General features: G+C 44.8%; 1 pseudogene across 10 annotated transcripts in view; it reads right to left on the bottom strand.

The window, feature by feature from the left end:
* LOC149748476 (metabotropic glutamate receptor 7 pseudogene) overlaps positions 1-14,961 on the bottom strand; it is a 72,983-nt pseudogene extending 58,022 nt beyond the window's left edge. For 9 of the 10 annotated variants that reach the window (XR_016394438.1, XR_016394440.1, XR_016394442.1 and 6 more), the window contains exons 1-2: positions 9,253-14,961; positions 2,534-2,624 (exon numbers count right to left, since the gene is read on the bottom strand). The product of XR_016394438.1 is annotated as a metabotropic glutamate receptor 7 pseudogene, transcript variant X3 (transcript). The remainder of the gene's footprint in view (positions 1-2,533; positions 2,625-9,252) is intronic. The other variant, XR_016394437.1, reaches the window with a different exon arrangement.
* Positions 14,962-18,169: the final 3,208 nt, after the last annotated feature.

Raw genomic sequence — 18,169 nt, 5'->3', positions numbered from 1 at the left:
CCAATATTAATAGCGGAGAGATGAAAACAAAACTCTGGGACTGATGCCTACCCTAGTGGCCCCAGTGGTCATAATGACTTTCTTCCATTCAGCCTGCTCTCTTCTCACTAAGACTAAGGAAGAGAAGATGAACAAATTAGGAATAACAATTTGAAAATGGTTTTATACTCCCTGAATGAATGGAATTAAAATAAAATGATTCATGAGTTCTGCAGAAATATGATAAGACTTTAGATCTTTATGTAAGTTCTCTACAAAACCAATTTATGGCCCTAAGATGTACCTTCCCACCCAGCCCCATCCTTACCAGGATCAGATATCATTGTAAATGGAAAAGTCAACAACACATAATCAACAAGCTAAGTTACAAGCCAGTGAAGTCTCGGAGCTTTGATAGAGAAAATTCAGATTTATCATTATATGTAAAAATAAGATGATATGAAGAACTCAATCTAAAAAATATTACCTGGAGATCTATAATCTCTATAATAGTGCTATAAAAAGTAAACAGCTAGAAATCTATTTAGATGGTTTTCCTTATAAGAAAGCACTTTCTGTATAACTTTTAATGTACTATTGACGAGAACAATTCAACAAAATTCAAATAAATATCTGCAGCTGTCCTACGAGAAGAAAAGAACAGAGTTAGATGCGACAGGGGATAACTGGACTTCAGGATGAGTAAGACCCTATACTTGACCTCAATAAACATGAAATACAGTGGATGAGTCATGTACAGAATGTCAGAATTCTAAAACGCCAAGCTAAGTACCAAAAGGAACATGTGGGGACTCTTAAGAAGGAAGTAAAATATTGGTTAGTTGATTACGAAAAGGCAGAAGGGAGTAGGTTCCCTTTGGCTGCTCTTTGAAGAGATCACTTCCTTTCCCCCCTAGTCCTGAGGCTAGGATGGCATGGGCAATAGAGGAATGTGGCGATTGAGAATCATTTCTACTCTCACCAGAGTGGCTGGAAGTAGATTTTCTTACCAGGATGTAGTAGTAGGCTAATATTTAAGGGTTCTTGAGGTCAGAGAGAAGGGTTTGAATACTCCGGCTCCATCTCTTGCTGTGGGTCAAGTTTCTTACCTTTCCAACACCTCAGTGTCTTTATCTGAAAATTGGGGATGATGATAATGTCTCCCACCTGAGTGTGAGAACTACATGATATAGTGCATACGCAGGGCTAAATTTGGTGCCTGGCACACAGAAAGTGCTCAGTACGGCAGGCGAGTGTAGTGACAATAAAGGCAAAGATGACGGGGGTAGTGCCGGTGTTGCTTCTGCCTCCAGAACAGGCTCTGACTGGGAGAGAGTTAAAGCACCTTTGGGTTCATGGGGGTTTATATATAAGCAACGGTTGATCAATGTGAGCTGGTTGTCCAAACGATTATGTGCAATCTAAGAACAAAATGGGCCTCAGATTTGCTCAGCTACTTAATAATATTAGCAGCGGTAGTAGTCAAAGAAGCTAAATTTTATTAAGTGTTTATATGCCAAACAACGTGCTGAACGCTTTAAAAGGATTTACTCACTTATTACAACGAGGCTATACGCTAGGTCCTGATAATGTTATTCGTCTCTTTCAGATGTTGACTGAGCCTCAGAGGGGTTACAAAAGCACCTAAGATCCCGTTGTCAGTACATGACGGAAATGAGTTCAAATCCAGCCTGTCTGACTTGTTCTTAATCACTAAGGTATGAAATTAAGCATGTTGCCCTTTGCCTGATTCTCCTTCTGAGGCCTGAATATTTCACTTAGCTCTCTGAGTGCAGAAGACAGAAAATTCTCTCTCCTTGACTGAACTTGGCATCAATATCCAACTCCCCTTCTCAAAATGGGTTGCTTCAACGAGCAGCAATGAATGCCGGGTCGTGGACCAGTCACCTTGATGACTAAGAGTCAGACACTAGGGAAAGAAAATGCTCTGTGACAAACCTACCCTTGTACAGAAACAAGACAGAAATGGGGGGGACAGGGCAGAAGATAATGGAATAAGGCATAGGAAAAATAGCACCTGGCATCGTGATAGTAATAATAATAGTAGTAGTAGTAGTAGTAATAGTAATAATAATAGACTTTACTATGCTCTAGGCATTGTATTAAGTGCTTGGTGTAAGTGACTTCATTTTAACATTGAAAACAAGTCTATGAGGATGAAATATTATTAACATCATTTTATAGGCAGGAGTATTGAGGTTCAGGTAATCAGGTAAATTGCCCAAGCTCATATGGTTAGCAAGTGGAAAGCAGAGATTTGAACCAGCACCTACACTCCTAACCATTATGCTATAACCATTACGCTGAAGACATAAGAATTCCAATGGTCTTTCCCCATAACCCACTCCTGCACTCCAGACTTAAATAGTCCAAGATCAAGAGAGAGCAAGCTTGGAGTTGCCACTCTTCAGTGAGCTTCAATCATTTCAGAACAGTGTATTTGCTAACAAGATGCAGTTCCTGTGATAATCTTGTCAACCAGGTATCAAGAAACAGGAAGCAAAGATTCAAGTAACAGTATGCTCCTACTTACGAGGAAGGTGGGACAGCATAGTTGACATTGGGCTTAACTGTTCTGGAAAACGTGGTCCCAGTAGGCATACACGCTGGTACATTTTCCCCACCTACCAAATACAAAAGCAGTATTTCATTTCCATGTTGCTCTTCAAAGTTCCACCTCATTCATGCCTGTCATTCATTCTCTGGCCTCTTCCTGTCTCCATTTCTGTACAGAAAGGTGCTGAGTCTCTGCTCTCGGATACGAAAAGGGTGTGTTAGGAGAGGGAGCCATGGTACCTCAATGTTTTTTTTTTTCATCTTAATTCTATTACGCCAACTCCACTGAACTTAATTAGAGTGAATACAGAATTACACAATTACCCTCTGTTCTATTCTTCAGATGTTGTATTTTGATAAAATTTACTACATGCTGCTCTCCCCTTGAACACCAGATGAACACTAGAAATGGATGTGTGTTGACATAAAATCTGTTATAATTACAATTAAAGTATAGCTTACATAGTGTTAACATAAAATTACAGATGTGTAGAGACAACGTGGTCATGCATTTTTTAGTATAAGTACATGCTTAGACCAATATCTGTTAGCGGAATGAAGATGGAAGAGAATTTTGGTTAAGCCACAAAGGCTGTTTAAGGACTTGCAGATGGCTAAGGGGAACTCAAAGACCAGTAAGATAATATTTCCCCTGCCATGTTTTCAATTGCAAAGTGAAGGGAAGATGTGAAAGTAAGTACCCCTATGGAAATTACAAGACAAGTACATTTTTTTCCTTGAATACCTGGGTAAATGCTTAAATTCTAATGTATATCAGTGATGCAAATTTTCAACTGAGTTTGATAAATCATAAAATAATAATTATACATATATGTATATAAAACTGCATGGAACTAGACAGTTCAGAATTACTTCTAATTAAAGAGGTACCCTATGACAACTAACTTAAACCTTACAAAATATGGTTCCAAGTACCCTATCAGAGTGAAAAGTAGGAGACTGAAAGGTTTATTGTAAATGTTTGTAGTCACGGTGTCTTAACTAAAACTACTGTGTCACAAATACTATTAAAATAATTGTGACATTTTATTCACTTTTACTGCAAACAACAAAACAAACTATAGGTATTTTTTCATTTCAGGTAATTATTTTAGCTAACAGTTATTAAATGTTTTGAGAAGACAGAGTGCTAACTGCATGACTTCATTTTATCTTTAAAATAGCGCTTCCATGTCATTATTCTTAATATCTCCATTGTATTAAAGTGTATCTCTAGTTTAGACCTTTCTTCAGAACTGCAGACTTGTGTATCCAACTGTGTACGCAGCATCTCTACTTGGACGTCACGAAAACATCTCAAATCTTACACCTCCAAAACTGGTCTTTAATCCCCCAAACATGCTCTACCCCAAACTTTTTCCATCTTGGGTGACAGTAACCACACCTTTCCAGTTCCCCAGGCCCTAAATCTCGAATTCACCCTTGACCCCCTCTTCCTTTCCATTCTTGCATTCAATCTACCACGAAATGCTGTCACAACCTTCCCAATGTGCCACTTCTGAGAATTACCAGCCGCTAGCAGCCTGGTGCAGGCCACCAACATAGACCTCGAGGATCCTGTAGTCACCTCCCAAGATTCTCCCTGACTCCACTCTCTCCCCACATCCTCAAGACCACAGACAGAGTTATGCTTTTCAAACAAGAGACAGTTCATGCCACACCTCGGCTAAAATCCTGCCCCTGGCTGCCTACATTTACAGTAAAAGACACAATGCATGTGATGGCCTCCCAGGACTTACCCAATCCATCCCATCACATATCTGACCTACAGCCCTCCTGCTGTCTCTTCCTCCCCACTGACTAAGTCAGCCAGGGTGGCCTCCTTGATATTCCTCCAAGCTGCCCGGCATATTTCTGCCTTAGAGTTTGGGGACTGGTTATTCTTGCTCCCAGGGAGTGGTCTCCCCCTCATACATTCTGACAACTCCCTCACTTCAAGTCTTTGCTCAAATGTCAACTTATAAAATCCACCCTGACTACCCTATTTAAAATCAGAACCTACCTGTACACCTCCAGCACTCCCAACCCAAGCCTCTTCAGTGAGCTTCACATCCTTTTCCTTATCCCGTAGCGCCCATCAACTTGTGACAAAGCATAGAATTTATTTATAACATCCGTTTCCACACGAGAGTGTAAGGAGGGAGAAAGCATGCAAGAAGGAGCACGCAGGCAAAGGTTCTTGTCTAATTTATTCATTGATACGTCCAAGCATAGAGAACAGGAAGATGCTTGATAAATAGTCCTGAAAAAGATACAGATGAGGAAACTAGTAGTAAAGCTCAGAAAGTTTAAGTAACTTCCTCAAGGTTCTAGAGCTAGAAGAGGGTCACAGTAGAATTCACACTTGGGGATGTCTAACTTCAAACCTCTTAGCCTCTCTGCTATCTTTTTTTTTTTTTTTCTTTGCGGTACGTGGGCCTCTCACTGTTGCAGCCTCTCCCGTTGCGGAGCACAGCCTCCAGACACGCAGGCTCAGCAGCCATGGCTCACAGGCCCAGCCGCTCCGTAGCATGTGGGATCTTCCCGGATCGGGTCACGAACCCGTGTCCTCTGCATCGGCAGGCGGACTCTCAACCACTGCGCCACCAGGGAAGCCCCTCTCTGCTATCTTAAGTCCATGCAATTCAGGATTTGTTTTAATCAGTGCCATGGAAATTCTCACTCCACTGAATAGGATCACTAAAGTGTTCTCTGTCTAGATTTATATATATATTTTCCACTTAAACAAAGGAAACAGAAGAGGGGAATTCATCATGGGTTATTGCGGTAATTTTACAGCAATTTTAGCAATAGTGACATTTAAGTAATAGTGATATTTAATGATAGCATAATAATAATAAAATAATAGCTCTTTAATGTATTGAAGACGAATCGCATGCTAAACTCGGTGCTAAAATATTTCCATGTGTATTTTGTGCAAAATCCTTATGAAGATTCTATCAGATGAGCTTTATGTGTAACTCCACCAGGCATACTTCTCTTATTCCGCTTTCAAAGATAAGGAAATTGATGAGAAGTGTGGTAACCGTTTGATCAAGATGAGACTGGTAATAAGTTGTGAGTATGAATTTAAATTCAGGTCTAACTCCAGATTTTGATTCTCAATCCATACGTGAAAATTCTGATAATTCCTTTGATAAGAGTATGTTTTCTCCTGGAAAACATCCCCCATTATGTCTGCCTGTGCTCATACCTTCAGAACACAGTCAAGTTTAAAACATGATAAAAATGTTTAAACAGTGTGCTTTAATAAATGGAAATATCTTCATCTAAACAATAACACAAAAAGGCAGGCTGAGCCCTTTGAAGTGGCTTTGTTGCTATCTTCCATCCAGAACAAGAGAAGGAATCAACAGCTGCAGAATAAAGAAAGCATGAAACCCAGAGATGGAGGATTCTGTAAATGACCAATTACAAGACTATTAAGCCGCACTTTCATAGCAAGAGGCAAAAGATTCCATTAAACTGAAAATTCTTCTATCCCTCACTCCAAGGCCCACACAAACATTAGGATGTATTTCCTGTGCTCTATCAACTTGACTTTCAGCAAGTGTATTAATACAGTCCTTTCGCTTTGCACATATATCTGAATGATGGATTCCATTACTGGAGTTTTGTAGAAAGAGTGGAGTGAATGAAGTAAAGTTTGGGAAGAGCCGTCATAATCCATAATGATGGGCACTGAATCAGGACAAGAAGAAACCTCTCTTCTCATTTATTTGAATGAAAATTCTACTATATATTTATTGCCTCTGTACAGGGCCATCTGTTGAATAATGGAAAACAAGCATCTTTCATTTGGAGGTAGGATTTGTGTGCTCAAGTTTCTATGGGCCTGCAGAATTAATCTTGTTTTAGAAATGAAATAAAATGTAATTTCTTACTGTAAGTAGATGTGGTTAAGCAACTGGCAACTTTGATGTCTTTAAATCACTGCAGTTTCAGGGTAGGCAAATCTATAATTATTTCTAGCACTTCTTTATTGGTGCAACAATTGAGCAGTGTACATAGTGGTCAACAACCTGGGCATTGTCAGACGACTCTAAGTTTGAATCTAGACTTTGCCACTCACCAGCTATGTGACTTTCAGCTATGAGAATCACTTTCTTCAGCTTTACAGTGTGGATTATTATATGCCCTTTGCAGAACTACTGTAAGAACTAAATGCATATGGGCACAGTGGCTCATAGTAAGGGCTCAAATTAGTACTGTGGTCACTACTAGTAGTATTGAAAAGAAATTAGAACTTCTATTCTCACAAAGTGGGATATGTGTCCCTTTATCATTGTAATTTCATATCATTTTACTTTTGACCTTATAATTTAATAGCTTGATCCAAGAAACATTTAGCAGTAAATATAATTGAAAGAAGATTACTTGTCAAACATGAAATACTGTAGTATCAAGTGTGCTGGCACAATACTCTTCTCAGATAATTAACCTGTAAAAATATGTTATTGTTTTCTTTTTAATTAAGCACATTGAACATATATATTTACTGTGCCAATTGGCAAAAGGTCCATTAATTAATCTAACTATACGTTGCATAAATGTCTTCTAAACATAATCGTATATGTATTTTATTTGTTGGGAAAATGTGTTTGAGATTGTTCTTTTCTGCCTATTTAAAGTAAAAGAGGGTGAGAAGTAGAGTTAGGCTTAATGTACTTTGTACTCCATTATGCCATGAGAATGCTTCTGTGCCCTGGAGACAACAACAAAAGATCTGCTTTAATGACAAGAATCAAGTATGTTCTAAAGCTTCCAGGTAGGAGGCGTACAGGTTGCAGTTTATATCAGAAGTATTTGCTCTTTCTCTCAACTGCGTCTAGATGGGAAAGATGTGGTCACAAATGCTTCAAGGTGATATAGTAAATGTTGGAAAGAGGGGGGTAAGAGGCAGAGTTTTGAATATCTCAAACCTGAGCTAGAAGGATTTTATTTAAAGAAAATAGCGGGTATTATTTTTCACTTAAGGAATGCCAGTCAGCAAACCTGACATTAATGTAGGAAATTAGCTCTTTTAGCTATGATGCTTTCAAATGCACATGGCTGAAAACAAATTCAAAATAGTCAAAGGAAATTTAAAAACAAAAACCAAACAACAACAACAACCTCAACAAACAAGTACTAGAAATTCAGGGATGCAGCCATATTCAGATACAGTTGGATCTGGAAGTTCCAGAGTAGCAGCAGGGTTCCAGCTCTCTCTCCATCGCTCAGCCCTGCTTACCTCTGCAAGACTTTATTTTACAGAAAGTCTCTTCTTGTGCTGGATGGTCACTGGGAGTCCCAGAGTCATATCTCCCCAGCTTAGAAATTCCAGAGAGAAAAGACAATTCTTCCATTTTTCTCTGAGAGAAAAGTCCTGGGGAGGAGTCTGATAGACTTAGCCGAGGTCAGGTGCCTACCCATGAGCCAATCACCTGCTTTACTGGAGTTCAGTCCCTGGGCGACTCATCCCCGGGGCCAGTGAGGAGGCAGGATGGCATTATCTGGCAGTTCTCCAAGAAAAGCCTGCTGTTTTTGTAAGATGAAAGGGGAGAGGACATGGATAATGAAACCTGTATCTGCTTCTGTAAAATCCACAGAATCTTACTCCCTGCCCTGTGTCGATGACCATGCAGTAAGCTGACACAGGAGCTCATTTTTCCCACAACAGTCTTTATATATATGACTAAGGAACACACTGGTAAAAGAATATGGGAGAAAGTCTGAGTATGACAAGTCAGCTAGACTGATATTAACTAAAAAAGCTGTGTGAAAATATCCTTAAAAAGTTGCCCCCAACTCACTCAAAGTCCAAAGTTGGAGCTGGAAATACAATGTCATGGAGTTTGGATAAGAACAGGTTTTCTCCAAGCTGAACTATGACACAGAGATTAGAGACTTCTAGAAACTATACTTTTTCAAAGAAAAAACATCACATGAGAAAAATGAGGCCTAGAAAAATTAACTGACTTAAGCTAATTAATGGCAGGACTGAGACTAGAGTATACTTTGTGTAATTGACTATGGTCTTTTTTTTTTTTTTTTTTTTGTTATCACTTCAGAACGAGACAAACTTAAAGAAAGGAAACACAACCAAAACTCAGTGGTTGGAAAAGAGATGGATGTGAACGCCCACTTGTTTCTTACGTATAAAGTTACCCCTCGCAGTGTTTTGGAGGAGAAAACGCTGGCTCTTCCCAACGTTGTTTACATACACAAAGATTCCAAAGACAAGTGCTTTGCAAACAAAGTAACTAGAACCAGCTCAGGCTTCCCCGCGCCGGGTCCTACGTTCCACGGTCAGAACCACCAACTGTATCCCCCCGGGTAACAAGGTGATTCAGAAAACCTGGCGCCTTCAGAGAAGGGAGAAAACTTAGCCGGGAAGAGAGTCAGGAGGAAACTTGCTCAGCTTCTTGCTGGGGTCTGAAACGATCCCAATAGAGTCCTTAAACCCCTCAGGTTTCCACAATCAAGCACCCTCGCCTCCAACCTGGGCCACCCCAGATCTGACTATCAGACGACAGAAGTCTGCGGACGCACGGAGAGCTGATCACCCCACGAGAGGGACCTACGCGCGGCCGCGCCCACTCACCCGCCGCTCCCCGGGAGACGGGAGACCAGCCCGGGGTCAAGTCCTGGGCGTGGCCGACTCGCCCCTCTCCGGGCCCGGCTCCAGCTCACCTCGGCGCGGCCCACCTGGGCGCCGCCATCTTGACCACAAAGGGGGCCTCGCGCCGGAGGCCCCTGAGCGGGCGCCCGGAACGGAGCCGGAGCGCCGGGGAGCCTCAGGTCGGCGCCCTACGTCCCCAGCGCGCTCGCGCCCCGTCCACGCGCGACGAGAGTCCCGCACGCAGCGCTCGACCCAGGCTTCCGCGGAACCGGCGCCCCGCGCAGCCCGCACCGCGGCTCAGGCGGCGCCGAGGGCGGCCCGGGCGGAAGAGCGGGCGCGGGGCACGCGCTCGGTAACCTGGCAACGCGGAGCAACCCGGCGTCTCCGGCGAACCCCAGCCCTCCACCGCGAGGAAGCACGGACCCCCGCATCCGCCGCCCAGCCCGCGCTCCCCCTCGGTCGCTCCGCCCGCCGCTGCCCGCTGGCTATCGTCTTTTAAGTCCATGATAAAACGTCTATATGTAACAAATCTGTTAAACCCTAAATGTTTACGATATTCAAGTAATCCATTATCTGAATTATTCTTGAAGATAAAACATCCAAAGACTTCTTAATTGTATGGGTATACATACATAAAATACACGTGGAGGTAACTTCAAATATAGAATGTGCCTGTCTCTATTCCTTCCCTCTCCGCTCTTTTAAAAAATGCCGCTTTAAAAATTGCCCACTCACCATCTGTTAGGTAAATTTGCTGAAACACAGTAAATGTGAAGACAGAAATTGTTATAGAGACTATTCCAAATGGCACTGACACCTGTATTTATGAAATTTTTAAAAGAGTAAGTTAGAGTTGTTTTTTTTAAAAAAAAAAATCCCACTATAGTAACACCACATCATCCTAGGTGCCCAGTTCTATCCAATTACATAAGATGGAGAAAGAGAGAGAGAGAGGAGAAAGAGAAAGAAGAAAGGAAGAAAACCAAGTACTTATGTATAAAATGTTGCTCCCAAAGTTTGAGATTATACTCAAGCATCAGTGAACAGAAGGAAAACACTTACAAATTTACAAATGTATTTCATTTATGGTACGAGGGACACAGGTTTAGATTTGCAACACGCTCCCACAAGGGTCAAATTGACCACTTTTTTCTGTCTAGTTGCTCTTGAGAGAACAAAACAATTGAAACAGATGCCATTCAATTCCAAGTCTATAGCTTAGACCATGTCACTGCACATGAAATATTGTTCATTCAGAGTCAGCACATAGCAAGAGTAATTTATACTCTCAGAGTGTTTGCTCTCAAGTCAATAGCAGAGAAGCCTTGAATAAAAACGTTCCCATTACTTTCCATTGTAATATATCTTACTTATAGCCCATGAAACAGTAGTCAGAGGAGATTTATTCTTTGGACACCATATTATATAATCTCTCCACTTTAAGCCATCCCCCACTCGGCGATTATTTTTTAAATATGTTACTCGTAGTCAATATTAATTTACATTTAATCTTTCTTAGCATTAGGAGAGTATTATTTTGTACAGGCTCAGAAACAAATCTCCCGAAATTCCTCCCTGATGCTCCCTTCAGGCTGAAAATGCATTGCAGGGTGGCTGCAGTGACTTAATTCTAGTTGGCAGAGCCCTGGCCACACACTAATTTCATTAGCCTCAAACTCCTGGATTTGAAAGATCCACTGAATATGATTCCTGTCCTCTGACATGTCACTTACTAACCAATTCAGTGTGCATACAGAGGAGAGAAAGGACTTGCTCAGCTCTGGCCCACCGGCAGGCAGATGAGAATTCCCAGTCAGAGACACTGTTTACATCTGAGTGGTCATTCTTGCCCGGGTCCTCATTTTCAGGAAGGAACTTCATTCAATCCAGGCTTTGCTGGCTGCTGCAGCATTTGTTACATCCATTACTAGCTCCTTGTTCCTTCCTGCCCCCCAGTGCTTAGCATCCCCCATTTCAGTCACTAAGTCTTCCTTCCCCCAGCCTAGAAGCTTACCTCACCATAAATTTTTATCTCAAATGATAGGTTTGGCACATTCCCCACAGCAACCCACAGGGACTGGGGAAAAGAAAACTCAAATCTCTGGAGAGCTAAGAATTCAGCCATTTAGAGGAGTTTCTTTTATACAGGACAGTCTTCATTGAGCTGAACCCTGCAATCCCAGAGAAGATTCACCTACACGTTCTTTTCCTCTTTCCCTAAAGCGACTGTGTCTTTGAACAATGGGTCTGTGTTCCACTATTCTCTCTATTCATTTTGCAGGTTTACAGAGGCTGGGAAACTGGGGACTGGACTTACATGCCAGGAGCTTCTAAGATCACATGCAAAAATAAGTCTACTGGAAGAGATTGTTGGAATCTATCTCTGTATATTTGAACATGGGCAGTGGTTAACCAGGATGCTCACGCCAAGCTTATATCCAGCTTGCAGCACAAGCTACAAGTTGGTGCGTCCCTCCTACTACCAGCCTCTTCTCAATAAATGCATGTGAAAACTGGGGGCTCTTTTCCCTCAGCTGTTCAATCCAACATGAATAGCTGCAATTTGCAAATTAGAGGAAAATGACAGTGTTTTGTCTGAATGGTTTTGGTCCCAACGCACACTGCTAATGCTGGCATTCAGTTCCTTTCCTTCCCAGCCCAGGGAACGGGGAACTAAGCATAAGGCAAGCGTTCTCTTTTCTTGCAAGTGCCTCAGATCCACACACCAGAGAAGGAATCAGCTCCCCCTGGAATCTTTTTCAGCAAACACAATCCTTCAGCCTAGTCTGCAAGCTCTCTCTTGACTTTAAGATTTCACTCTTTTTTCGACAGGCAGGCCCATCTGCAGTACTGCCCAAGCTCCAAGTGAAGGCACCAAAATAATTTTAAAAATGTCAAATAGCAAATGTGCCTTCAACCCCCAGAGCTCCAGTAAAAATACTGTGAGTTGCCCCTGTGGTTCTCAGGTGACCTCTGGCCTCATCCTCCCTGCAGCGCTGCCTCCTCAGGCTCTCTAGTTTAAGCTCAGAGGTAAAGGAAGTGCTTCTGGGTTTTGCTTACAACAACCCAGGCTCTTCCTGAAAGCATTACCTCAAAGTGAAGGCTGCCCAGAAGCACTTTTGGCCTTGCAAACATCTAGAGGTGGCATACTCAACAGGTGCTAGGGATGCTCAGAGGCTCAGAGGGGCCATACCAGGCTGCAGCTTTAGACAGGCACCCCTCCTTCTGGCACAAACACAAACTTCATACCCCTGGGTGCTGATGTAGTGACAGCTTGAATCTCACAAGGAGTCCCCTCCAGAAACCCAACATGCTTCAGGAAAGGCACTTGAGAGGGAGCCAACTTTTTAGCTACGGGGAGCATAAGGGTCAGCCAGAACATCTGGAGAAGGGACTAACTGAGCTTGGGTCCTACCAGGCAGGGAGAGAGCTGTGCATTAGGAAAGGATCACTTCAAGAAAGAGATGAACAAAAAACTTGTAGATAGGGGTAGAGAAGGAAAAGAGAGGCAGAAATTGAAAGGGAGAACATAAAAACAGAGAGACAAAAAAAAAAAGCAGGGAGAAAGAGACACAAGGTGAGAGACACACAGGAAGAAAGACAGAGAAACAAAGAGAACCCATAGTCACGCAGGCCCTGAAACTCAATTTCTTCATCCAGAAGCCATCCATCTATACCCAGGGCGGCACAGGAGCCGTGGGGCGGAGGCTGCGGGAGCAGGCGGTGAGAGAGCACTGCAGCACCGCCCACCGCTCAGCGGGCCCGATCCGCCGTCCTCGCATCTTCCGCCGTTGCCCGCCTGCACCCGGAGCTAGAGGACCGCCCGGCCTTGCTCAGCACACCCTACTGCCTCCCTCCAGGCGCCTTCTTGTCTGGCTCTGAGAATCGTCCTCAAAACCCAGGACTGGGGTTGGGGGCTGCGTTAGGGAGGTCGTGGGAAAGGATGGACACCGGGTGGGTGCAGAAAAAGCGACTGTGTTTCGCAGTTAGCATGAGCTCACCTCCGGGCTCGGGCTCTGAGCTGGCAGGAGTAGAAAGCAGATCGCCCGGCTCCTGCCAGTGGCCGGTCGCAAAGGCAGTTTAGACGGTGCAAACAACTGCCCAGAGCAAATCACCTGGGGGCACGTCTGCGGGTGGCTTCTCCCCGCTTGAGGACAGTCCCCACGCCTTCCGCCCCATGCCCTCGCAGAGACAGGTTACAGGTCGGGAAATCCAACCCGAGCGAAATGGGCAATTCACGTCCAAATGTAGGTGAAGACCTAGCCTTCGGTTTAAGAACTGCCTCCCAAAGCTCTTCTCGAAATTTTCCAAGGGAGTTGCAGCTTGTCGGGCGGCTTGGGGCAGGGAAGCTGGGGAGTTGAGAAATGCCTAGTTTCTTGGCGTCTTCTCATCTTTCATATTCCTTACGCCTAAGTGGCTCTCACAGGAGCCCGGCACTTTTACAAGCTTGTTTTGGAACCATATTTCACTCTAATGCAAACCCATTTAAATCATCGTCTTGTTTTTCGGAGACTGTTTCTTGTCAATGGGGCCATAAATCCAGAATGTCAAGCTGGATGGAGTGGAGCGCGGACAGGGGAGAGATGGAAGGGAAATGAATCAAGCACGGAAAGTACCTCCTCGGGTGAGGTGGGAGGGATTCGGCAGGATCTCCAGGGTGGAAATGAGCGAAGGCTGACCAGACCCCGCACCCCTGGAGTCCAAGCCAGCCTTCAGGATAAAGAGCGCGGGGAGCTACGGCGCGCTCTGCTCCGGAGGGAGCGCCCCCCTACCTGGAAAAGCCTCAGGATGTTGGCTACCATGATGGAGACCGAACTCCCCGAAGCCCCAATCACTCCAACTACTTTCTCGGGCTTGACGAAAACCGGAGGCTCGCCGTTGGTGCAGCGCACTTCGGAGGTGTCCTTCTGGATGAGCGCCCGGACGAAAGTGAGCGACTGTTCGAGCGCATAAATGTCCCTGGAACAAGTGTCCAGGATCCGCGCTCCCAGCGTCACGTTGGGCAGCAGGTTGGGATCGCTGTTGATCTGGTCCAGGGCGTAGAGCATCGCTTCCAGCCTGTGGATCCCGTTCTCCCTCTTGATGTCGCCGCAGGGCACTCCGCTGGGACCCTTCGTGTGCACCGGGAACAGCGCCCCGAGGGTGACGTCCCCCTCGATCCTAATGGAGTGCGGGGCGTACATCTCCTGGCCGCGCGCCGCCGCCGCCAGCGTGCACAGAAGCACCTCCAGCACGCAGCAGGGAAACTTCATCAAAGTCAGGGCGCGGAACAGCTTCCCCAGCTGGATCATGCTGCTCCCGCGGCTGCGGTGGTGGCGGCGGCACTCGAGGGGACGGTGGCGGGCTCGCCGGAGTCCTGGCCCCTTGGGGTGAGCTCCTCCGGGGAAGCCCAGGGTCTCCTGCGGGCGAGGAGGGTAGGGGCGCCCGGGGAAGGGCAGCCGGCGAGGGCGGGGGGTCCCGCGGCGCCTGCCAGCTTGGGGCGCCGTGCGCTCTCGGGTTCCCCGGCCAGCGCGCCGCGCTCGAGCTCGCGCTCGGTGGCTAGCAGCTCGAGCTCTCCAACAGCACAGCACTGGGGAGAGAGTGAGGATGGCTATCGCTTTAAATGCGCGTTCGGCTCCCTCTCCTCCTCCTCCCACTCCCTCCCACCCTCGCTCACTCTCAGGCTCTTCCCACCCTTCCCAGCGCCCACCCTCCCCACGGTTTTGTATCATCACGCAGGGAGGGGCTGCGTGCTGAGGTAAGCGGGGAGGGAATCAGTGGGCGGCTGTGGGGGGGGGGGATTACCTCCGATTGGGAGTTTCGAGGTCCCCAGGGAATCTGGGGATTGCAGGTCGCAGGCGAAGGCTGAGCTCCTGCTTCGGTCTCACTGTAGAAGCCGCTCGCTCGCCCGCCTGCACCCACATGCACATTCTAGGCACAGGGTGGCATCAGCCCCGGACAGGGCGGTTCTAGCTGGGGCTGACTGCTTCCAACCCTGAGGTCCGGAGCCGGGGCTGTCAGCGCCCGGAGAATACGAGGTAGTCGAAGGTGATGCCGCCAAGCATGAAGGGTAGTAGGGAGACCCCAGTCTCTACTGCTAATTCGTCTGTGCCGGTTTTCCCTAAGAAAAACACACATACACACAGGAGCCTGACTTATGACCTAAAGAACCTTTACGCAGAGACTTCTCCGGGGCCAGGCACTGGGCTAGCCTGTAGGGAAAGACGCCAACAAGAAATGCTGGAAATGGAAATGCATCTTTGGTCTTCAGGGGTTACTGTGGCCGGAGCCGGATGAAGTAACCCTGGTCTCCAGTAAATCTGTGGCGGATTCGCTCCTTTTCTTCCTCTCATCGCGAGAGATGGAACAACTGAGAACTCTGCAGAGCGCACTTTCTTCTCTGGCGCTGACAGACTCCCTCCTACCCATTTCCAGAGATGCTTTTGGGCTGATGTCAGGTTTCCTCGGGCAGGAAATAGCAAGAAAGAGGTGACAGTAGGAGGAGCAGACAGAAATCTCCCCATCGATCCAGTGATCCAGTGATCCATTCTTTTTTTTTTTTTTCTGGCTGAAGATTTGGGGGGGTTGGGGAGTGGAATCAGGATGTCAGAGCAGGTTGTAGTGCAGTTAGGAAGCTGTTTTTCAAAGGTGTCCCCTCCTGCAGGTCCAGCCCAAACTTGGCCCATTAAAGCGACAAGTGGCCCTAGTTCCTACACAAGGAAGGGCAATGTATCTGCCCTTGGTGCCCACGTGTACTGCTTATGGTGGTCTCTACTCTTGCTGAGCCTTTCTGTTGGAGTGCAGCGAAACTGTCTTATACAGAATTGAGGGCGCAGAGAAAACCAAAACAAGACTATACCTTCTGTTGTAATGTTAGTGTACTAAAGAAAAATGTCCTTGTGCATAAACAAAACAACACACACACACACACCTAAAAAGTCAGAAGTTGGGAAGTTGGTTGTCTCTTCCACCAACCACCTGTATGCCCTTGGCACTTCTGTTCCTGTGCCTGAGTTTTACTTTGCCCATCTGTAAAATGATGAAATTGAATTGAATGTTTTACAGGTTAACTTTTAACTTTCAAATCCTCTGTTGAAATAGGCCATGCACCTTTGGCCATGGTGTTCTTTTTAGACCAATATCCTTTGTTGCTTTATGTGTAGGGCACCCGTTTTTTGATACCCAAACAACACTTCAAACATTTCCTGGTACAGAGGATTTTTTTTTTTCTTTTTGACCACCCATTTATCTTCCTTCTAGGGAGAGTCCAGTCCATCATTTTCTTTTCAGACATGCCCCTCCTCCAGGTTTCAATACTTAAGGTTTGAGGAGGAAAAAAACCTTCTGGCTACAGTGTTCAAGGAAGGGAAGAGAGGCTAACAAGAGTTATGCAGGGCTAATCCCTGGACTTCTGCTGGAGTAACGAGGTTGATGACATAGGGTTACCACTGTCCAATAGACAATCCGTGCCGGAGTTAAAAGAAAAAGGAGCCTCCTTCCTCTAAATGCTTTATGTATATCTTTTGGACAATGTTACACTATTTGATTTTGTAAAAACATACCATTTTACTGCCATCTTCAAGAAAAGTGATGTAAAAACTATGCGAAGCTATCCCTGTATACAATGTGATCATCAATCACTCATAGATGTGATGCCCTGCTATATAAGTGCACACCTTGTGCAACCTTATGCTGTGATGCGCCCACCCCTTCCAGCCAGCCCTGGACCTGCGAGCGCATAAGCCCGCAGCTGTGCCAGAAGCTCCCACATAAACAGGGAAATATTTGAATCCCATAATGAGAGATACCAGAGAGGAGAAAAGGCAGAGAGAAGAAGGGGTGGGGAAGAGAGAAAGGGACCTGGTTAAAACATGTGAACTCCTGGATCCAAATGTGCCTGAAAGATTGTCTCCTTTTTTTCAATTATAAAGTATTTTATTTCTGTTGTTTGAAGTCAAAATATCCTCTTGTAACTCACCTATTCTGCTATTCAATACATTGGATCAAAAAGGCTGGAACAAGTGAAATAGATATCCTGTTAAGGCAGCATTAGCTAATTTGGAAAGGGGGAAAGAAGCAAAGCAATAGAAAGGCATCCTTGGGAACACAAATACTGTGATCCTAGTATTTAGGCATCAGTACCTCAGGCTATATTTGATAGAGACTGTATCCTTATTTAGTTTTTAATTTAAGACTATTTAGTAGGCACTTGGTGCCAAAAAATATATTTGAAGAGCTGTGTTACAAGTAATAACACTTGATTTTTCACCTGCCCATGTGAAGATCTATGTTCTCCTCTTCCATTTCCAGGTCACAGCTTGCAATTGCTCAACAAATAGTTCTTGGCTGACTGTTGAATGTTGCCTTATTCTGTGTTCTCTCTTTGCTCTACTCATTCTCCCCAAACATCTGGCAGCAATCATTATCTTCTTTTTGTTGCAGTCATCTGTGTGCATGTTTTATTTCCCTTGCTAAGCTGGAAGATCCTTGAGGGTAAGGGGCTAGGTATTATAAGGGGCTAGGTATTATTTATCTTTTTACCTCGGACAATGTTCAGAATGGTGTTTTGTACCTAAGAAGCACTCATGTGTTGAATGAATCAGAATTGGTTTGCCATTCCCCACTGCGTTTATCTCACAATAACAGAAACTTAAAGTGGGCAGAGCAGAAACGACAGCAAATAAATTGTCCTCTTAGTCACAGAATGCAGTTTCTAGAACTTAAAGAATAATTAGTAGATTTTGAAATAATTTTGTTTTACAAAAATTTCATAAGATTGAAATACTCTAACCTTAAAGCTCTTGATCAACTCTAAAGGAGGGCTTTAATTGGCTCTTCCTGAGTCAAGTGTTTATTCCTGGGCCGATAACTGGGGCCATTGTCATAATAGAAAGTGTGATTTGTTACCAGAGAAAGAGGAAAGTGACGCTGGGCTTGCAAGATATTTATATCTTCAGCCAGAGTGCATAGGATCTGGAACTTAATTGATGACGTAGTATTTGTTTGAGA

Source organism: Delphinapterus leucas, chromosome 9, assembly GCF_059928025.1.
Source record: "Delphinapterus leucas isolate spDelLeu-1000000601 "Yukka" chromosome 9, BTC_Dleu_Yukka2, whole genome shotgun sequence".
Taxonomy (NCBI): Eukaryota; Metazoa; Chordata; class Mammalia; order Artiodactyla; family Monodontidae; genus Delphinapterus; species Delphinapterus leucas.
This window is presented reverse-complemented; position numbering and strand designations above follow the sequence as displayed.